The sequence below is a fragment of the Bos javanicus genome, chromosome 28, assembly GCF_032452875.1.
Source record: "Bos javanicus breed banteng chromosome 28, ARS-OSU_banteng_1.0, whole genome shotgun sequence".
Taxonomy (NCBI): Eukaryota; Metazoa; Chordata; class Mammalia; order Artiodactyla; family Bovidae; genus Bos; species Bos javanicus.
This window is the reverse complement of record NC_083895.1, coordinates 40,314,932-40,338,294: the sequence shown is the minus strand read 5'-3', so window position 1 is coordinate 40,338,294 and position 23,363 is coordinate 40,314,932. Positions and strand designations below refer to the sequence as shown.

The 23,363-nt window shown below is 41.4% G+C and overlaps 1 non-coding gene across 1 annotated transcript; it reads left to right on the top strand.

Annotated features, from left to right (window-relative positions):
- The first annotated feature begins 22,978 nt into the window (after positions 1-22,978).
- LOC133240796 (U6 spliceosomal RNA) lies at positions 22,979-23,081 on the top strand. The gene has a single exon (XR_009734394.1). It is a non-coding gene; the product is annotated as a U6 spliceosomal RNA (small nuclear RNA).
- Positions 23,082-23,363: the final 282 nt, after the last annotated feature.

The window sequence follows — 23,363 nt, the reverse complement described above, 5'->3', positions numbered from 1 at the left end:
AAGGGTCTCCTTTTCTCCACATTCTCACAAAACACTTGTTATTTCTTGTCTTTTTGATAATAAGCATTCTAACAGCTGTGAGGTCATAGCTTATTGTGGTTTTGATTTGCGTTTCCCTGATGAGTAGTGATACTGAGCATTTTTTCATGTGTCTGTTTACTGTCTGCATGTCTTCTTTGCAAAAATGTCTCTCCAGGTTCTTTGCCCATTTTAAAATTAGGTGGTTTGGGGTTTTTTGATGTCGAATTGTATGAGTTCATATATTTTGAATATTAACCCCCTATCAGATGTATTGTTTGCAAAAATCCTCTCCCACTCAGTAGGCAGCTTTTCATTTTGCTGGTAGTTTCCTTTGCTGTACAAAAGCTTTTTGGTTTGATGTAGTCTTACTTGTTTATTTTTGCTTTTGTTCCCCTCTCCTGGGGAGACGTATCCAAAAAAACATGGCTAGAACCAATGACAAAAACCATAATGTCTAGGTTTTCTTTTAGAATTGTTACGGTTTCAGGTCTTACATTTAAGTCTTTAATCCACTTTGAGTTTATTTTTATAAGTGGTATAAGAAAGTTCAGTTTGATTGTTTTGTAGGTAGGTGTTCAGTTTTCCCAGCACCATTTGTTTAAGAGACTACCTTTTCCCCATTGTATGTTCTTGTGTTGCTTGATTTTTTTTTCTGTATAAATTTCCTAGTAAATAACAGCTGCTTGTTACTAAATAAAAAATTTAATAGGCAAAATACTTTAGGGCAGGATCTTACCAACTACCAGTTTTAGACATCCTCAAATGACTCAGCTCTTTAGTCTTCAATAACATACTCTGAATCTTTAGTAGGGTCACAACCTTTTTAATGATGCACTTTCATTGTCATGGTTATTTAGTTTGCAAAGGATTAAAGATGAGCCCATTGACTGTATGGAGTCTCTTAGGTAACTAGAATCAAAAGTGCAATCTCACCGATTTCTGTTTACAAACAGGAAGTCAAAGGGGAAAAGATGTTTGGGGAAGGAAGAGCCCCAGAGAAGGACTAGAAGATAGCAACAGTCTTTGTAGACTACTATATAATGATGTGTTTTCATTTCAGGTAAGCAAGTTGGATGGAAAAAATTAAGAAAAATATATTTCCCTTCCTGAAAGTGCTTGCATTATGTTAAAGGAAACTGGAAAGGTTAGGTTTAACCTGGGTATTTGGAAAACGTCCATGGCTATCAGTTGTTAGTCTAGTTACAGATCACTATGTTTGCTGCAGTAGGGTTGAGGTCAACTAGGGGGATCAGAACTTGGAATCAGACTTGACCACTGGCGGAGGACCTCTGAAAACAGATCCAGACTTGGCAACTGGGAGGGTGTCCAATCTAACAAATAGACGAAGGTATCCAAGGGGAGAGTAGTCAAAGAGTCGGTATAAAAGTGACTTGAGGATCTTATGGGGAGTACAGACAAACCCATGGGTAGTCTCAGGCAGGGCTGACTCTCTCTGACTGTGAGTAGACAGTGGAAAGGGTTCTTGCTTCTCAGTCAGGATCAGGAGGGAGCACTTTATGCCCTGGTAGGAGGGACAGCAAGAGCAAGGCCAGTGCTTCAGGGGCTGGGCCGTCAAGGAAAGGAGCAGACAAAAATGCTAAATGCAAGGGAGTGAGGCGGGGACACAGTTATGATGATGGGGTACAAGGGATGCTTGGTCATGGGAACCAGGCGGAGTCCAGTTAGACCAAGGCCATCAGATCAGAGTGTGGTGGGACTGAATCTATTTAACTAACCCATCTATTCAAGAAATATTCATTGAAATACTCATTGAATGTTGAAAGTTTTCAACATTCTGTATACTGTTCTAGGTATGAGGGACACAACAGTGATCAATGCACACATGGTTTCTGTCCGCATGGCATACTTAGTAGGTTAGTCAACAATAAACAAGGAAAACAATAAAGAGAAGACATGTACTGTTATTTTATTGATTTAAACCTTTTTGACGGGAAACCCCCCCCCCCCCCCAAATACAAAGAAGTAGAAATAACTATACTCCAAATACTTCAAAATTATATAAGGTAAAAAAAGCATCATTCTCCTGTACAATTTTCATCCTACCCAAAATAGGGTTTATTCCTTTTTAGAAGTTTTTTAAAAAATAAATTTATATTTATTTATATATATAAATTTATATAAATTATATTTCTATATATCTATGCATTTTGGTGAGCAGCTTTGCTTTATTACTTTACAATATGTTATGGACAACTTAATAGTAAGTATAGATCAGTAAATATACATCTACCCATTATTTTAATAGTTGTTTTGTAGTCCATAGTATAGTTGTAACATAACACATTCAATTATTTCCTTCTAGATAGGCATTTTGATTATTTCCAGTCTTTATTATAGACAGTGTAACATCTTAAATCTTTTAAATTTAGGATCCTAACTGGTTGTAGAGATAGGAGTAGGGTGGGTTTGAAGGTGGGAGTCACGTGGGAATAGGGCTGGGAAGGAGATTGGAAGCAGGTATAGTCTGAGAAGGACATGGACTCCATCCTGCCCAAGTTATGTCATACAGACGATAAATAGGTCCATGGTTATTCGTGAAGCCCCCTCTCTAGTATTGTGTCTTTGTTTCAGATATAAGGGAGCCACATTCACCCTATGACTTCTTTATTTAAGACTCTTGGGAGTGCCTTTGAGAAAGATTAGTTGAGGTGAGTGATGTTTCTTTGTTAGAAAGGAATATATTTCAATCAAAAGATAGAAACTGGGGACTTCCCTGTTGGTCCAGTGGTTAAGAATCTGCCTTCCAATGCAGAGGATGCTTGTTCAGTCCCTGGTCAGGGAATTAAGATCCCACATACTATGGGACAACTATACCCACGCGCTGCAACCACAGAAAGCCCAAGCACTGCGGTGAAGACCCAGAGCAGCCCCCCTACCAAAAAAATAAAAGATAGAAAGATAGAAACTGTGAGAAAGGAAGGAAAGAAAACAATGTCGTATTTTTACAGGATTAATGAAAGCAAACTTTGAAAAAGTTTGATGCAGTAACTGAAAATATTTAGCTTTTTCTGTTAAGTTGGAAGTTCATGAAAAATGTTCTTTTCTGGAATATTAGAGCCAGTTTCTGCTTATTTTCTTTCCAAGTTACTTTTAAGGGAGGACAGCCTGTAGCAAAAATTAAGCTTTAGGACTGCATAAATTGCGTGCCTCTCTCAGCGTGCCAGCTCTTCCATTCCCCAGTGGATCATCCTCCATGGCACAGCCACATGCTTGACAGGTTTTTCATTTCAGGTTTTAGATGTTCTTTCTGAAGGAAAAAAAGAAAAAAGTATTATTTTATTGCAGAAATGTTAGCAAGAGTGGTGCTCCATGAATGTCTTTGAAAAGGCAAGATAAGCCAGTCTCATTATTTTCCTATCATAGACTTCTCAGTATCAGCTTTTTTCTTCATGTTCACTGCCATTTAGGTCAGCCTAATAGTCCCACACCCCCCATTGCCTTTTATTATCCTCTTTGGTGATTTTTAACATTTAGCAGGCAAAAGGGTCATTTGTCACCTCCGAGTGTCATCAAGGGCATCAGTAATTGTACCAAGTGTTACTTGCTGGAGCTTGGTACTTTATCCAGCAGCATCATTTGTACTTTTGGTTGTTGTTTTCGCATTTTCTATGTTTTGCTTGTTATATTTGTAACTAGGGCACAGCTTCCATAAAAGTCAGTCTAGACTCCTTCACTGGGTTTCCCATAAAGCTTTGGTGAAGTAGAACTTCGATAGATAAAGACCTTCTGTCATGGTCTTGAGAGGACTTTGAAGCAAGGGTAAGGGACAGAGGTTATGGATCTGGTCATGAGTTTCTTCCACAAACCACGGTGTGTGGGGCAGGTGGGGTGCGGTTGTGTGTCTGGCTAGGAAATCCATTTGGGAAGGAACCTCACATTTGTGAAGGAGCTCAAGTTTTGTTTTGAACATCTCCACATGTTTATACTTACAGTCACAGAGACACACTGTATAAAGTGAAAAGGATACGTTTGGGCCTGTATCCTATTATGAGACTGTACCATCTGCAATGAATACTACATTAATGTTTAAATAAAATTGTAATTGTCTTATAGTCAATGTAAATATGTTGCACATATGTTTGTGCTTTATGAGAATAGCTTTATTAAAACATAACTGACGTTCAATATACCATACACTGGCTTCCCAGGTGGCTCAAGTGGTAAAGAACCTGCCTGCCGATACTGGAGATTCAGATTCCATCCCTGGGTCAGGAAGGTCCCCTGGAGAAAAAAATGGCAACCCACTCCAGTATTGTTGCCTAGGAAATCCCATGGACAGAGGAGCCTGGTGGGCTACAGTACATGGGGTCACAAAGAGTCGGATATGACTTAGCAACTAAACAACATCAATACCGTATATATCTGAAGTGCACAGTTCATAAATTTTGCTACATGAAATAACTGTTTCATGTGTACCTGTGAAATTACCACGATCAATATAATCACCCTGAAAGTTTTATTTTTTTCCTTTTGTCATCCTTTCTTCCTACTTCTGTCACCTTTGCCTCAGGCAACCACTGATCTTTCTGTAATCATACATTAGTTCACGTTTCCTTGACTTTATACAGTTGGAGCCATACTATATTTACCCTGTTTGGGTCTGTCTCATTTCACTCAACATGATTATTTTGAGTTATGTTGAGCATGTACTGGTAATTTATTCCTCTTTATTACTGAGTAGTGTTTCCATTGTGTGGATGCACATTGTTTCTGCATTCACCCGTTGATGGGCATGTGGATTGCTTCTAGTTTGTAGCCGGCTAGGGGTTGGGGCGGGGGGGATGGGAATCTGCCATGAGCATTTGTGCACAACCACTTGTATGGATGGATATTTGCTTTTATGTGTTTTGGATAAATTCATAGGAGTGGGATGGATAGAAGATATGGTTAGTATATGTTTAACTTTTTAAGAAACTGCTGAACAATTATGCAAAGTGCTTGTATCATTTTGCATTCCCAGTGGTAATGTATGAGAGTAGCAATTCCTCTACATGCTATCTAACACTTAGTATAATTAGTTTGCTTTTGCCAGTCTAAAGATGTGTGTAGTGATATCTCTTTTGGTAAAAATTTACATTCCCTTAAGGAAATTAATCATTAATGATGTTTAGCATCTTCTCAAATGCTTATTTTCCATTTGTATATCTTCCTTGGTAAAATGTTTATTCATGTTTTTTAAATTCATTTTTAAAATGATTTGTTATTGAGTTTTGAGAGTTCTTATTTTATCAGTAAGAGTCTTTTTTTTTTAATCAGATATAGGCTTTATAAATATTTGGTCTCATTCTCTGGCTTGTCTTTAATAGTATACTTGATAAATAGAAGTTTTCAGTCCAATGACATTCAATTTATTAATTTGTTTTTATGTCAGGGATCTACCAGACCACCCTCAGTTTTGGTCTTTGTTAGGAGAACTTATGGACATGGCATGTAATTGTACTTATGGCTAAAACTGGTAACAGCAAAAGATACAAAGCAACATCAGCAAAGAGAAAAGCAGGTAGGATACAATCCCGAGGAAACCAAGTGCTGTCTATCAGGGAAGCTTCCTAGAGACTGAATGCCTCGGGGGCTGGCTGTGCAGGCATCTGCTTCCTAGAATGTATCCAAAGTGGCAGACTGAAGAATGCACGTGCTAAGCATAAGCCATGTTGTTTGCAAAAGTATTCTAGGCTCACTGGGTACTCTTTTCAGTTAAGAATGGAATCCTCCTCCAGTCCAAGTTCCCAGACCCTAGTCAAGGGCCAATCTTGCAACAAAGGAGACTTGCAAGCAGGTCTCTCAAGGATAGTCGTCTCAGTTCTGCTATACAGTACTCTTCTGTACTCTTCTTTTCTGGATCATACTTTTGGTGGTGTATCTAAGAAATACTATCCTAAGCTAAGGTCCAGAGATTTTCTTCTACGTTGACTTCTAAAGTTTTATAGTTTTAGTTTGTGCATTTAGGTCTGTGGCCTATTTTAAATTGTTTTTTTGTATATGGTACTATTGAAGGAATTAAAATTCACTTTGTAAGGTATGGATAGCCTATTGTTTAAGCACCATTTGTTGGAATGACAATCTGTCCCTTCTTCAGTGAATTGCTTTTGCAGTTGTTGAAAACCACTTGTTCGTGTATGTGTGGGTCCGTGTATGGACCTTGTCTATTTCATTGATCTAAGTGTTTACATCATATTGTTTTCATATGCCTTACTTTTATGATTGTTATAAGCCCCATACTACATTATTTTTATTTAAACAGTTGTCACTTATCTTTTAAAGATATTTAAACAATAAGAAAAGCTAATATATTTATTAATACTAATTGAGTTATCATATCTGGTGTTCTTTCTTTATGTAAATTCTTTTATTATCTGATATTATTTTCCTTCTGCCCAAAGACCTTTAAAAACTTTTTGTAGGTCTGCTGGTGATAAACTTTTTCAGATTTTGGATGTCTGAAAAAATTAATTTTGCTTTTATTTTTAAAAGATAAATTTTGCTGGGTATAAAATTATACACTGATAGTTTCTTTTTCCAGTACTTTAAGGATTTGCTTTACTATCTTCTCACATGCATTATTTCAAAAAGATTGTCTGCTGTCTTAGTTTATGTCTTTTAAAGAATCTTAAATTCCCTTAGCTTATTTCCTGGCCAACTTTGAAAGCAGAGTGGGAGCTTCATTGTAGATGGAGAATCCAGGCTTAAGTGGCTGGTGAATTGTGCTTCTGGCATTTGCTATGTGTATGGCATAAGGCAAAATATTTAATCTCTGTAATCTTCTGTTTCCTCTTGTGTGTACTGGGGACATCATACCTGAAAAAGTTATGGGTAGACATTGAATAAAATACAAGTCAGTGAGTATTTATGACATTGCTAGGCATTATATTTGTTGTTTAGTCACTAAGTTGTATCTGCCTCTTTTGTGACCCCATGAACTATATAGCCCACCAGGGTAGTCTGTTCATGGGATTTCCCAGGCAAGAATATTTGAGTGGGTTGCCATTTTCTTCTCCAGGGGATCTTCCTGATGCAGGGATCTAACTCGTGTTTCCTTCTTGGAAGGCAGATTCTTTACCACTGAGTTACCTGGGGAGCAGGCATTATGTTATGTGTTTGTATTGGTGTTTTCTGAAGAAAGAGAACCAGTAGAGTGTGTGTGTGTGTGTGTGTGTGTGTAAAATTTTCTCCAACTATGAAGGCTATTAAGTCCAAAATGTGTAAAGTGAGCAGGCAGACTGGAGACCCAGAAAGGAGTTGATGCTACAGTTGAAGTCTGAAGGCCGTATTCTGACAGAATTCATTCTTCTGCAGGGGAGGTCAGTCTTTTGTTCTACCCAGGCCTTCGGCTGATTGAATACTCATACACTGGGCCTGTCACGTAGCAGGTGCTCAGTTAAGGATAGCTCTCACTTCTCGCAATTTAGACTTCTGGTTTCCATCTCTCCCTTGCTGACTAAGCTGCGAGGAGCTCAATACGATGACAAATCTTTTTGTTCTTTCAGTCTTTACCCTTACTAAAGGAACAGGCATGCAGCAGGTGCTCTGTGAATTGATGTCTGAGTGCAGCTGTAGACACTATTTTGAATCTCTTCTTTATTAAATCAAATACATTTTTTTCTTGAATGATTACTTTTTAAAGTACCAAAGAGAAAATAAAGCTGGCCATGTCCTGAATCCAGAGAAGGCAATGGCAACCCAGTCCAGTACTCTTGCCTGGAAAATCCCATGGATGGAGGAGCCTGGGTAGGCTGCAGTCTGTGGGGTTGCGAAGCATTGGACAAGACTAAGAGACTTCACTTTCACTTTTCACTTTCATGCATTGGAGAAGGAAATGGCAACCCACTCCAGTGCTCTTGCCTGGAGAATCCCAGGGATGGGGGAGCCTGGTGAGCTGCCATCTGTGGGGTCGCACAGAGTCAGATGCGACTGAAGCGACTTGGCAGCAGCAGCAGTCCTGAATCCTGCCTTCAAAACTTTTATAGTTTCACATTGAAGGTGAGTAATAAATTCATTCAGTTATTCTCATTCAACAGTGTGCATTTATTCCCTACTCTTTGCCAGGAATTAGTCCAGGAGCTGGAAATGCACTGTAGGCTCTGTATTAGTAAACCTTGTTGCTGCTATAACAAATTACCACAGTCTTAAAATAATTCTGTCACCTTACAGTTTTACAGTCAACATCCAAAATGAGTCTTGTGTGCTCAATCACTCAGTCATGCCCAACTCTTTTTGATCACATGGATTGTGGCCTGCTAGGCTCCTTTGTCCAGGCGAGCATAGAGTGCCATTTCTTACTCCAGGGGATCTTCCTGACACAGGGATCCAACCTGTGTCTCTTGCATCTCCTGCATTGGCAGGCAGATTCTTTACCATTGTCCCACCTTGAAAGCCCAAAATGAGTCTTCCAGGGCTAAAATCAAAATGTTGGCAGGACTGGTTCCTTCTGGAAGCTCTAGGGAAATCCATTCTTTGTTTCTTCCAGCTTCTAGAGGCTACCTACATTCTTTGACTCATGGCCCCACATCACATGGCCTTTTCTTATTCTGCATTCATCATCACATCATCTTCTATTGACTCATCTCCTGCCTCTTTCTTATACAGACCCTTGTAATTTCATCTTATCCACCTGGCCAGGATAATACCCCCATCTGGTCCTTAATTTATTCACATCTGCAATGTCCATTTGACATATGCTGCTGCTGCTAAGTCGCTTCAGTTGTGTCCAATTCTGTGCGACTGCATAGAAGGCAGCCCACCAGGCTCCCCTGTCCCTGGGACTCTCCAGGCAAGAACACTGGAGTGGGTTGCCATTTCCTTCTCCAATGCATGGAAGTGAAAAGTGAAAGTGAAGTTGCTCAGTTGTGTCTGACTCTTTGAGATCCCATGGACTGCAGTCCACCAGGCTTCTCCGTCCATGGGATTCTACTGGAGTGGGTTGCCATTGTGCACATATATAAGGTAATCTCTTCACAGGTTTCAAGGATGAAGGCATGGTCCTCTTCAATTGACATTTATTCAGCCTACCATAGACTCTCATGTGGTAAGTGGAGACACATTTTATTAGTGTGCAAAATAATATTATGTTTAGATAAGTGTTATAAAGGAAAGTGCATCATGGTAGAGAATAACTGGGATGGAGGAACTCTTCTTGTGAGAGATTTATTTGTTAGAGAAGACCTATCTGGTGAGGTGACATTGAGCATAGGGTGTGGGACTGTAGGGTATCCCAAACATTGCCCCACAGTAATGACTGGGGTCATCATAGAACAACAGTTTCCTACCTTGAGCAAATCACCACACTCTGTTCAAGTTTCTTGTGGTGGGCTTCAAGCTCTTGATGGCATTCCTGACCCCAATCAGTTACTTAATAACAAGAAAGCTACATGGGGTCTAATATAGTAGTGGCACCTAAGAGGTTGACCAAGCATATGCTCAGGACGAAGCAGGAGTGCCCCCTCTGCCAGAAAAGGGGGGACAATACAATTTTAATTAACTTACCCATAATTTTGCAATTATAAAATCTAGAAAAAGCTCTTTTCTTCCATCCTATAATGTCATTTTGAAAAATAAATTTTCTTTTGACTTGCCTATGAGGAATGAACCATAATATTTCATTTTCTCAGGGTCTTCATGTGGCCGTGAGCCATCTGGGCTCACCTTGGTGCCAGCCAACTTTCTTCAGCCTTTATTCTTCCTCGGCGGGCTGGCCACATTCAGAAACTGGACCTTGCTGCCACTTCTCTCCATCCCCTAGCACTTGCTCCTGCTACAAATCGCCTCCTGTCTGAGTCTCCAACTTGGTTATTTACTTGCTGTTTTGCAATATTTTTTCCAGAGTGTGATTAACATCTAAAAGGCAAGGATCCCTCCAAGTAAAGTGTTGGCCCATCACCTGGAAATATACCAGCTGTTTCCATAGCAGAGTTTAGGAGCATTTAGCTAATTACAGGCCTCAGGAAAAGAAAGCTTCCTAATGGAAGCAGCAAGATCTTTTCTGCCTTACAGTGGGAGCCAGTCGCCAACAGATAAATAGGAGTTATGTCACGCCTCTGCCGTTTATGCCTGCACAGGGGGGAGTGTTGTAAAGTACCTCCTCCGCAGGTCTATTGCTATGATGTGTATTTTGACAAAGATGCTTTTCCAGGGCCATGAAAGTAAAAGTGCCATTAAATCAGAAGGAAGCAGAGTATAAATTGAATCTGAATGAGTCCCAGCCCAGCTTCGCCATTGCACCTTGGCTGAAATGGCCTGACCCTCTGTCAACTTCAGTTGCTTCAGTGACTGGACTTCTTAGAGGCCGATAATGGAGCAGTCCATTGAGCTGGCTTGGCCTGGAGGACCTAGGGAAGGAGGGGAGGAAGGAAGGAAGGGAGAAAGGCCCTGTCTTAGTGCTGTGGGTACACAAGGGCCCTGAAAGTCAGTGTGTTGCATGTCTTTGTCTGTGTGTGTTGGTGGGGGAGGTAATGTGTTGGTGCTTGGCTGGGCAATGGCTCAGGGCTCTGGCTCTTGCATTCTAAAAGGTGGCTGCCCACTCCTTTTACGAGGCATAGCTGGGAGCAGGCTTGCCCTCATTAATCTCTGTAATAGCAATAAGTAGGCAATTAAATTCTCCCAAGGATGCGTGTAAGATTTCTTGGCTTTAGCAAAACTATGCGATTTGGAGTTAATGGCAGGGAGCTGGAGCTTTGTGTCTGAATTGAAGCTTATTTTCAGGTTCATAGAGATAATGACAGGCCCAGAGTTGATCCATTTTGTCGGCTCAGAGAGGTCACCCTCAGGCTTGCTAGACAGTGAGCTCAGCTTCCCAGGGGTCATGACTTCTTCATGTCCCTGATGCAAGGATTTTCTGAGTAGCTGCCTCTGCCTGACCCCTCTACCAAAGGAGGGCCCTCACTAGCTAACTCCTGCTCACCTGGGAGAGCAAGGGAGGGGCCGTTCCTGAATGTGGCTCACACACTCTCCTGTTAGAATGAGCACAAAACCATGTTGGTGAGCTAAAATCAACACTGAAATACTGTTGGTCTGATGAATTCTGGCATCTCAAAGGCCAGTCCAAATCTATGTGTCATCAGATCATTAACGGTCTCACAGTTGGTGACTGCAGCCATGAAATTAAAAGACGCCTGCTCCTTAGAAGAAAAACTATGACCAACCTGCTGCTGCTAAGTCGCTTCAGTCATGTCCAACTCTGTGTGACCCCATAGACAACAGCCCACCAGGCTTCCCTGTCCCTAGGATTCTCCAGGCAAGAACACTGGAGTGGGTTGCCATTTGCTTCTCCAAGGCATGAAAGTGAAAAGTGAAAGTGAAGTCGCTCAGTCATGTCTGACTCCTAGCGACCCCTTGGACTGCAGCCTACCAGGCTCCTCCATCCATGGGATTTTCCAGGCAAGAGTACTGGAGTGGGGTGCCATTGCCTTCTCCGATGACCAACCTAGACAGCATATTAAAAAGCAGAGGCATTACTTTGCCAACAAGGCTCCATCTAGTCAAAGCTAGGGTTTTTCTGATAGTCATGTATGGATGTGACAGTTGGACTATAAAGAAAGCTGAGCACCAAAGAATTGATGCTTTTGAGCTGTGGTGTTGGAGAAGACTCTTGAGAGTCCCTTGGACAGCAAGGAGATCTAACCAGTTCATCCTAAAGGAAATCAGTCCTGAACATTCATTGGAAGGACTGATGTTGAAGCTGAAACTCCAATACTTTGGCCACCTGATGCAAAGAACTGACTCACTGGAAAAGACCCTGGTGCTGGGAAAGATTGAAGGTGGGAAGAGAAGGGCACAACAGAGGATGAGATGGTTGGATGGCATCACCGACTCATTGGACATGAGTTTGAGTAGGCTCTGGGAGTTGGTGATGGACAGGGAAGCCTGGTGTGCTGCAGTCCATGGGGTTGCAAAGCGTCGCAAATGCCTGAGTGACTGAACTGACTGAAGTGGGATTTCCTTGAAGCTCTTTCTTGCCCATCTCCCAGATCATCTAGGTGTTAGACAGCTTCCTTAAAAACCCACCTCAGCATACTTTACACTGCACAGGAGCCCTTTAGGTTCCCCATCTACTTTCGAACAAAGCAGGCTTGCTCCCCCCGCTCCCCGAGTAATCCTTGCTCACTCAGTGCTTCCAGCTTGTGTATGACATGCTGCCTCATTCTCCTCAGGGTTTCTCCTTTCCTTTTGCCTTTTCTCCTGCTGTTCTGCTCATTTTCTTCTTCTCAGAGAATATTCTCTGCTCTCCTCTTCCCTTAAATCCTATCTGTTCTACCTGTGATTGTGAATCCTGCCTCCTCCAGGTAGGCTTCCTGGACTGATCCCTAGCTGTACCAAGCCCTTGTTCCTTGAACTCCTCTTAGGTCTTTTATCATACAACTGAAACTTTAATTTTTATTGAGTTGATAGTTTCCTTTATTTCTTGTGTGTCATCTGTTCAGTTTTTACCCAACCTCACTGGTAGTACTTGGAGGGCAGAGATCAATCTTTCAGTTACTCAGTGGTACAGTTTAGAACATGGGCAAGGCAGCAGACATGGGCACAGAAAACCAGAGAGCTGGTGCTGCCACTTCCTACCTGTGGGAATCTGAGGAAATTATTTTTCATGACTCTTAGATTTTCTACTAAAAGCCTAAGAGCCCTACTTAAGACAGAAGCTGCCTTTTCCTGTCTCACATGCTTCTGTCTGAGGCATAATGTCCTCAGCTCAGGCTCAGGGCCATTTGTTGACCTTTCCTCTTTTTCCTCCCACTGCAGTAATTGTTGTACTTAGTCTGCTCAGTCGTGTCTGACTCTTTGCTACCCCACAGAAAGTAGCATGCCAGGCTCTTCTGTCCATGGGGATTCTCCAGGCAAGAATACTGGAGTGGGTTGCCATGCTGTCCTCCAGGGGATTTTCCCAACCCAGGGATCGAACCGAGGTCTCACATTGCAGGAAGATTCTTTACCATCTGAGCCACCAGGGAAGCCCACAGTAATTGTTAGGATAATGATAAATATTCAGGTCTTCCCCTATGGGCACAAAGTGGCATTGTACTTCCCTGCCCATTAGGGGTGATCAAATGACTATTATTTACTTAATAAAACATGAGCATAGCTGGTACTTGTCACCTCCTCATGAAAGTATTAGTAGCTAGAGCACAAGTCCACAGTTCTCCTTTCTTCATGGTGATTGGGAAATGCATTGTTTCAAGTGGTGGCTGTTCCCTCCATCTGGATCCCTGAGTGAAGATATAATGATGCAAGCAGAACCTGCATCCTGTCTAAGAAGGTTATGTAGTGTGACCAAGAAATCAACCTTTGGGGAATTTCCTAGCGGTCCAGGGGTTAAGACTTGGCCTTTTCACTATGAAGGGCCAGGTTCAATCCCTGGTCAGGGAACTAAGATCCTTCAAGTCCTGAGATGTGGCCAAAAAACCCCACAAAACCAAAAAAAAAAAAACAAACCAAAAAAACAAAAAAAAAAACCACCCAGAAATCCAGTTTTGTTAGTTTGAGCCACTGAGATTTTGTGTTTGTTTGTTTTTAATTAGTACAGTATAACCTAGTCTGTCTTGTGTGATCCACCATCTTCCTTAGTCTCTGCTGCAGCTGGGTAACAAACCCCTACATGCAGTGCTAAGAGCATGAGAAATTCTTGAAGGATGGGCTCCTGATATTCTCACAGTAAGTCTCCATTGATTTCAGAACCAGAAAATTCTTCCTGCTCTTTTTAAAAAAAAATCAATTTATTTATTTAAATTGGAGGCTAATTACTTTACAATATTGCGGTAGTTTTTGCCATACATTGACATGAATCAGCCCCAGGTGTACATGTGGCCCCTTCCTGAAACCCCCTCCCACTTCCCTCCCCATCCCATCCCTCTGGGTTGTCCCAGTACACTGGCTTTGAGTGCCCTGTTTCATGCATTGAACTTGGCCTGGTCATCTGTTTCACATATGGTAATATACATGTTTCAATGCTGTTCTCTCAAATCATCCCACCCTCACCTTCTCCCAGAGCCCAAAAGTCTGTTCTTTATATCTGTGTCTCTTTTGCTGTCTCACATATAGGGTCATCGTTACTGTCTTTCTAAATCCCATATATATGTGTTAATATATTGTGTTGGTATTTTTCTTTCTGACTTAAACTTCATTCTGTATAATAGGCTCCAGTTTCATCCACCTCATTAGAACTGATTCAAATGCATTCTTTTTAATAGCTGAGTAATATTCCATTGTGTATATGTACCACAACTTTCTTATAAATTCATCTGCTGATGGACATTTAGGTTGCTTCCGTGTCCTAGCTATTGTAAACAGTGCTGCAATGAACAATGGGGTACACGTGTCTCTTTCAATTCTGGCTTCCTCCGTGTGTATGCCCAGTAGTGGGATTGCTGGGTTGTATGGCAGTTCTATTTCCAGTTTTTAAAGGAATCTCCACTCTGTTCTCCATAGTCTTCCTGCTCTTTTGATAAACAAAATTGAAGGTGTGAATATGTTTGGCGAAATCAAGGCTTCAATTTTGATTTTGTAGGTGGTGTGTCATTACTTCCCCAATATACCCTTCCAGTGTCCAAATCCATGTACTACAGAATTATGTAGAATATTTACAATGTTAGAACTAATAATAATAAAAAAACCTGTCAGTTCAGTTCAGTCTCTCAGTCGTGTCCGACTCTTTGCGACCCCATGAATCGCAGCATGCCAGGCCTCCCCGTCCATCACCAACTCCCGGAGTTCACTGAGACTCACGTCCATCGAGTCAGTGATGCCATCCAGGCATGTCATCCTCTGTCGTCCCTTTCTCCTCCTGCCCCCAATCCCTCCCAGCATCAGAGTCTTTTCCAATGAGTCAACTCTTTGCATGAGGTGGCCAAAGTACTGGAGTTTCAGCTTTAGCATCATTCCTTCCAAAGAAATCCCAGGGCTGATCTCGTTCAGAATGGACTGGTTGGATCTCCTTGCAGTCCAAGGGACTCTCAAGAGTCTTCTCTAACACCACAGTTCAAAAGCATCAATTCTTCAGCGCTCAGCTTTCTTCACAGTCCAACTCTCACATCCATACATGATCACTGGAAAAAGCATAGCCTTGACTAGACGGACTTTTGTTGGCAAAGTAATGTCTCTAGGTTTGAATGATATGAACTCCTTGAGGCCTTTATTTTTTTTTCCCCATATGCTACCTCACTAATCGAAGGCATTACAACCTCCAAACACTCTTTGCCAAATCAAGATCTGGGAAAGTGAGTCTTTTGTGACATATAGAGCTGATAAAGCTGATTTTGCTTTATCTACTGTACTTTGTTGAGAGATGAACAGAGACTTCCTCAGGATCTCTGATGTGGTTGTCTGAGAGAGCCCCAGAAAGCAAAATGTCCTCAGAGAATTAGTTTTCATTTCTTACATTCTTACCTTTCTCAGCTCCAAATGTACCTGCCTGCCTATGTCTGCAGTAGGATTTCTAAGAGAAATTTCAAAATGGAAAGGTGAGGGGTGTCGAACAACAAAATGCACAAAAAGTTGAGAATTATGTTTTACTTGGGGGACTTGCTGAGGGCTTAATTAAGTCTGGGAGGCAGCTTCTCAGATTTCCCTGAGGTTCTGCTCTGAAGCGGTGAGGGAGGAGCCAGGATACATAGAAGTTTTTGCAACAAAAATCAGGTAGTCAGCACATCAACAGATTACTATTAATTAAAGAAAAAAAATTCTCAAGTTATTGAATTCAGCACTTTTCTACGTATGGGAAGATGCAATAATGTGGGCTTATTACAACCATTCCTTTGATATGCACCTCTGCTATCCAGGGCAATATCCCCTTTTCGCCATCCTACATCCTCTCAGGGTAAACAGTTGAGGTAGGTGGGAGAGGCTGCAGTGGCTGATGGCTGGATGGCCTCATGTTTTCTGATATGGCAGGTGACATTTGCCCACAGGGGGAATGGTTTTGCATCTCAGCTGAGAAGAACAATGTAATTTTGTTACTCAGTTGTGGCTAACCTAGACTTTTCCTTAATTAACAGACTTGGCTAATACTGCATTATCTAATGGTGTGTCTGAAAATAATAACACTTGTTTTCCTTCCTCTGTGACAAGGCTCAGATGTATTCAAGTTAAGAGTTAGTGTGGTATTCTTTTAGGCGAAGGAGAGTCTAGGTATGAGCCCTGAGGCTCTTCCTTCCTGGGGGTCTGGTTTTCCAGTTGGTATGTTGTTTCCATAGATACTGGACACATAGCTCAGAGTCCACAGTCTGGCCCAAGGTGGAGTCCTTCTTTCAAGATGGAGGCTGTTCTGTCTGTTTCCTCCTTCAGTGTAACTTCACTGTCAATCCAGTGGTTAAGACTCCACACTCCCAATGCAGGGGGCATGGATTTGATCTCTGGTCAGAGAAATAGACCAGATGCAGCCAAAAAAAAATTAAAAAGAGTCATTGTGGAATCTAAATCCCAAGACCAGACACATGGTTTAGTTAAAATACCTAGTGAACAAGACAAGAGCGAAGAAAAGTTCAAATGTTCCCAGCTATTTTGTTTGACTGGAGACTGGGACTTGATGCATAACATGAGCTTCTTTCCCTGGGCTACCCAGGTGGCACTGGTGGTAAAGAATCCACCTGCCAATGCAGGAGACATAAGAGACATGGCTTCAGTCCCTGAGTCAGGAAGATCCCCTGGAGAAGGGAATGGCAACCCACTCCAATATTCTTGCCTAGAGAATCCTGTTGGACAGAGAAGCCTGGTGGGCTGCAGTCCTTAGAGTTTCAAAGAATTGGACATGCCTGAAGCAACAGCACACACACACACACACACACACACACACACACACAACTTCTATCCCTAGATGGTCAGGCATAAAGGACCCAGTCTGCGGGATGCTATAGTTGTTTCTAGAAAGAAGTTTTGGGCAAGTATAGTTTTTAGAAATATTTTTTGTAGGAAACAAAATGTCACAGAATGTGAAATTTCCAGGGTATCAGCTCATTTTGTAGCAGCAGTCAGATGATGGAAATGACCCACCTTTTTCTCAATTTCGATGCTGGATATGAAAATTAAAATTGTAATTTTTTAACTGAAAGAACCCCTGAGACAGTGATGCAGTAGCCAATTTATAGATGTGAGGGTTTAAATAGCCACTACCTAAGAGAATTATAGCCATGTTGACACACTGAAAGACACCCCTTTCTCTTTGACTCAGCATGGGTGAGCACACTAAATACAGAGATTATTCAGTTTTACAGGAAAATCATAGTGTTGTATGAATACCGAGGAGTAGCAAGCTTTGGCAGGCTGGAAAATTCTTCAAAGTGGAGTGCTTGCTAATGAAACTGTTTAGGAAAAATTAAGGAGGTGAGACAAAGTAATGATTTTCTATTTTTCAAAGTGATAAAGCAGGCTCAGTTGACTGTATACTTACACATTTATCCACAGAGGAGGAGGGAAAAGAACTGGGATTCATCTAGGGGACATTGGAATCCAGCTCTGTTATTTTCAGCTGTGTTTCATTAAGCAGATGATTCAACCTCTCTGAGCCCACTTCCTGATCACTGATGCTAATACAGAAGGTTATTCTCACAAACAGTTTATTTGAAAACATTGTATAATTTGTAAAGAACATCAGAAATATGTCAGTATGATTGGCAGTATTGTTGTTTTTAATTTCCTACTTTTGTTGGGTATGGAATCAATCTCTAAGTGAATTCAATCCAAGGTGAGCTTTTCCTAAAGGAAGGATAGGTGTAATTTGTGTATGCAGAGAAGGTGAATGAGTTGTTCTAATAGTCTCATTGTGATGGTTAATTTTATGTGTTTGACTAGGCTAAAGGATGCCCAAATAGCTGGTAAAACATATTTTCTGAGTGTGTCAGTGAGGGTGCTTCTGGAAGAGATTAGCATTTGAATTGCTGGACTGAGTAAAGAAGAGTATCCTCATAAAATGAGTAGGTATCATCCAATCTGAGGGCCTGAATAGAACAAAGAAGTGGAGGCAAGGCAAATTTGCTCTCCTTGCTTGAGCTGGGACATTCATCTTCTCTTGCGCTTGGATGTTGGTGCTCCTTGTCCTCAGACCTTTGGACTTGGAGTCAGATTTATACCATTACCCTTTAATTTTCAGGCGTGTGGACTCACACTGGGACTGACACCCTTGACTTCTCAGGTGCTCAAGCCTTTGGACTCTGAGTTACACCACCAGCTTTCCTGGGTCTCTAGTTTGCAGATAGCAGATCATGGGACTTCTTGGCCTCCATAATCTTGTGAATCCGTTCCTGCAATAAATCTCCTCTTGTGTATATCTCTATATAAACCTATTAGTTATGTTTCTCTGGAGAATCCTGACTAACATGCTCATATTGCTGATGACCTAGCATAGAGATAGCTAGCCCAAAGATCACTTAATCTTTGGGCAGTATTACAAAAGGTATAGGAAAGCCCAAAAAAACCCTGTTCCCCATGGGCATCCTCTATGTGCAGGACTGGTTTCTGTATCTAAGAGAAAGATTGCAGATGGGTTAGAGAAAGCTGAGAGAGACAGAGACAGAAAGGGAAAGGGGGAGAGACAGCAAGTGTTACAGGGATCAGAGAATGGAGACTCTTGCATCATTTCACATAAGTAGAACTTCAGCCTAAGATGGGGCACCAGGGGGTTAAAATCTATAAACACATGAGTAGTGAGAATTTTGTTCACCCAGCTTCCTCTATGTGCATTTATTTGATATATGAATATGGGGCAAATTGGGGCTTCCCAGGTGGCACTAGTGGTAAAGAATCTGCCTTCCACTGCAGGAGACACATGAGATATGGGTTCAACCCCTGGATGGTTCAACTCCAGGAAGATTCCCTTGGATGAAGAAAATGGCAACCCACTCCAGTATTCCTGCCTGAAAAATTCCATGGACAGAGGAGCTTGGTGGGCTACAGTCCATGGGTCGCAAAGAGTTGGACATGACTGAGTGACTGAGCACACATATGGGGCAATTTTAGAGGTTGAAAAAATTTTAGAACAAATCCTTAACATATGTGCATACATTAAAGATAGTAAACAGGAAGTTCCTCTCTCATCTGCTAATTGATCTCTTTGCCACTTACTTCTTCTTGTTCAATCCACTCTTCATACTGTAGCTCCAGATACACTTCCAAAATGTACATCTCACCATGCCCTAAATTACACTTTTGTATACGTCTACCAGAATTACATATGTGGTTTTCTCAAACTATTTGCAAATATGTAATGATAGAAGAAGCTGAAGGCAAATGTTTTAATCTCCAGTGTTTTACCACGTTGTAGAGATATGATTGTGCCAATACTTTGCTCTAACCACAAACATAGCTATTATGTTATGCTAAAATCTATCCTTCACAGTATTTGAAACTAAAGAACTGTGGAGGGAAACCTTGGGTTTCTTCTAAGTGACAATATTTCCTTTAATTTACTTCTTTCCCTTGCTAACTTAATGGACCTCAGAGTCAGTTCTGTGGGCATCCTGATGATGTGGCTACTTGCTTTAGGGAAAGAGCATAGGTACCAGAGAAATACATCTGGTTTATGCCCTTATTACTCCTGCTTCTTCGTTACCTTCCACCTGACAGGGAGGAATGGGTGGTTCAGCTTCTTTAGACAATCGTAAACCAGTCTTCTTGTTGCTCTAGAAACGTCTGGCATAGGTTTCTTCTGAACATTGCATAACCACCAAGCCACAGGGTATATACTAGACTGAGGTTTATTCATGATTCTATCTCTCATTTCAAATTAGATGCAGCTTCCTTATTTAAACAGGCTCATCAGAGAGTTGAACAATGGGCATCAGATGAAAGCATTGTCCAAATAATAGCCCATTAGCAATGTAACATGCTTGAGATTTGTTGTGACACTTTAAAAATAATCTGAGCCCCTGCCCCATGTAAAGACAATTTCTTTTTCCAGGAGAAACTATAGTCTAACTGAATAAGTCACACCTCCACCTCTTTAAAGAGGAATAGGAATATACAATTTCTTGAGCTGTGCTTAATTACTGAGTTGTGTCTGACTCTTTGCGAACCCATGGACTGTATGTAGCCTGTCAGGCTCTTCTGTCCATGGGGATTCTCCAGGCAAGAATACTAGAGTGGGTTGCCATGCCCTTCTCTAGGGGATCTTCCCAACCAGTACCTTAATTAGGTACAAAAGTGTCTTCTCTCTCCATTTGTTCCCATACATTGCTCTTGTTCCAAATGCTGGACCCTCAGGTTCTTGGTGAGAGGTGGTGTGAGCTCTGCCACTTGTTCCTTTCCTAACCTTTCCTTCCCTCAGATCTAAAGTTCTAGAAAGGCTGAGTAACTTGTTTTACTTCAGTGTAGCCAAACTCCCAACAAGTTATATTCATGCCAATTCTTTCTCCCTCCGGGGCTTCTTTTCACTGTTCTCTGTTGAGAACTTGTTCTTTCTTTCTTTCTTTCTTTCTTGATGCAGTTGTAATTTATTTATTTATTGGCTGCACTGGGTCTTCGTTGCTGCACACAGACTTTCTTTAGCTGCAGCAAGTAGGAGCTACTTTGTAGTTGTGGTGTGCAGGCCTTTCACTGCAGTGGCATCTCTTGTCATGGACCATAGGCTCTAGAGTGTGTGGGCTTCAGTAGCTGTGGCTCATGGGATCTTAGTTTCCAGAGCAGGGATCAGACCATATGCCCTGCATTGGCAAGCAGATTCTCAACCATTGGACCACCAGGGAAGTACCAGGGCATCCTTCTTTCAAGCAGGTTCAGCCCACATCTCAAGCCTGCTGCCTAGACTGAGCTTTTTCCTCCTTTACTGTATGGAAAGCCAAAACTTTATTTCCTGGTTTGGAAGATCTTTTCTTTCCCACAAGTTTTAATATAAAGCAAACTATGTTTCTTTAAATTATTTATTTTCCTCCTTGATTTTCTGATAGCTCAGTTCCAGAGGTTAAGTGATAGTTAACTTTTGGCATACTAAATCATGAAGACTCTATTTCTGAGTTTTTGGCTGCCCTGAACAAACTCACACTCTTTTCTGTCAGTTGCCAATTTCTTTTACAGTAATTAAACCTGCATTTTTAGTCTCTGGATTCCACAACCATAATTCAATGTCTATCAGTTGTTCATCGAGTCAACTTAAAAATATATGGACAGGGGTTCATAGAGAGGCTGTGGCAAGTTGTGGAAATTTCTAGGTAAGTCTTGCCTCAGGTCTTTCCTTGAACCTGAATGCAAGTGTTCAAAATATGTAAAGAAAAAAAAATGATGTTGCAACTTTTTTTTTCTTTTTTGCTAATTCTAGCATTGATAGTCCCAAAGCCAGTAACTACCATACATTTATAATCTTATTCTGAAACAGAGAAGTGGAAGATAGACTTCAGAGCAATCATTCCCAGGTTGCTTCAGCGGGGGACTGAGATAGCTTATAAAAACCCTGGAGATACTGAGACTATGGAAGAGGTGTTATAGGTGTTTGCTGCTTTGATGCGGGAATATCAGAAGTCCTTAGAGTAGGAAATGACCTCTTGTTCCAATATTCTTGCCTGGGAAATCCCATGGACAGAGGAGCCTGGTGGGCTACTGTCAATGGGGTCACAAAAGACTTAGTGACTTACAACAACAAGAATCAGAAGTCCTAGGGTCACATGCAGATTTTTAACTGGACAATCATGGCAAGTCAAGGTCAATGGGGTGCTAATGAATCATTAGGATAAGATTGTATCCTGGATCTCCTTGAGTGACAATTACCTATCCATGGAGAATATGACTTCTCAAAATAGCGCCTCTCTCAGCACTTGAGTGACCTTGAGAATATCAGAAGCTCAGGTGAACACAGAGACCCATGTATCTATCTGCAACAATGAACAGAGTGCTGTTACTATAGGTGGTGCTGAGTAGGTCACATTTTTCAGAAGGGTAATCACCTGGGTGAGCTTTCCAGGTGGCTTAGTGGTAAAGAATCTGCCTGCCAGTGCAGGAGACATGGGTTCAACCCCTGAGTTGGCAAGATCCCCTGGAGAAGGAAATGGAAACCCACTCCAGCATTCTTGCCTGGAGAACCCCATGGATGGAGGAGCCTGGTGGGCTAGAGTCCATGGGGCTGTGAAGAATTAGATACAACTTAGCAAATACACAACAAGGATCACCTGGGCCCAGCTATATAGTTAACAGTGGAATTCAGGCTTCAGCAAGGCTTCTGCCTAGTAATGTGGGGATTGAAAGTGTCAAGATATTAAAAGTAAGTACCTGATAAAATTGATCATTTATGCTGGTGTGAACTAAATTTAGCATCTGTTCTAGGCTATAGATGACCTCAACTATGGGCATTGCAGAGAAGGGACATAGAAGAAGGCACTCCTTAAAGTGAAATTTTCCTGTTAAGGAATGGTCTCTAAGGAGCTCCCTGGTGGTCCAGTGGTTAGATCTTGGCACTTTTACTGCCATGGCCTGGATTCAATTCCTAGTTAGTACCCCCTCCCCCCAAAATAAAGGAATGGACTCTAGTGCCAAACTGGAGACACTAATCTTTCCCAAACAGGGCATGTTTGAAGCAGAACTGGGTAAGCCACTGTTGCTGTTGTTCAGTTGCTCAGTCATGTCTGACTCTTTGTGACCCCATGGACTGCAGCATACCAGGTTTCCTGTCCTTCATCATTTCCCGGAGCCTGCCTAAACTAATGTACATTGAGTCAGTGATAACATCCAACTATCTCGTTCTCTGTAATTCCCTTCTACTCCTGCCTTTGATCTTCCCTGGCATCAGGGTCTTTTCAAATGAGTTAGTTCTTCGCTTCAGGTGGCCAAAAGTATTGGAGTTTCAGCTTTAGCATCAATCCTTCCAATGAATTTTCAGGACTGGTTTCCCCTACGATGGACTGGTTGGGTCTCCTTGCAGTCCAAGGGACTCTCAAGAGTCTTCTCCAACACCACAGTTAAAAAGCATCAATTCTTTGGTGCTCAGCTTTCTTTATAGTCCAAGTCTCACATCCATACATAACTAGTGGAAAAACCATAGCTTTGGCAGCACATATACTAAAATTGGAACGATACAGAGAAGATTAGCATGGCCCCTGTGCAAGGATGACACACAAATTTGTGAAGCGTTTCATATTTTTAATCAATGAATATAGTAAAGTTGCAGGATATAAAATCAACACACAGAAATCCCTTGCATTCCTATACACTAATAATGAGAAATTAAAAAGAGAAATTAAGGAAACAATTCCATTTACCATTGCAACGAAAAGAATAAAATACTTAGGAATATATGTAGAAACTAAAGACCTGTATGTAGAAACTATAAAACACTGGTGAAAGAAATCAAAGAGGACACTAATAGATGGAGAACATATACCATGTTCATGGATTGGAAGAATCAGTATAGTGAAAATGAGTAT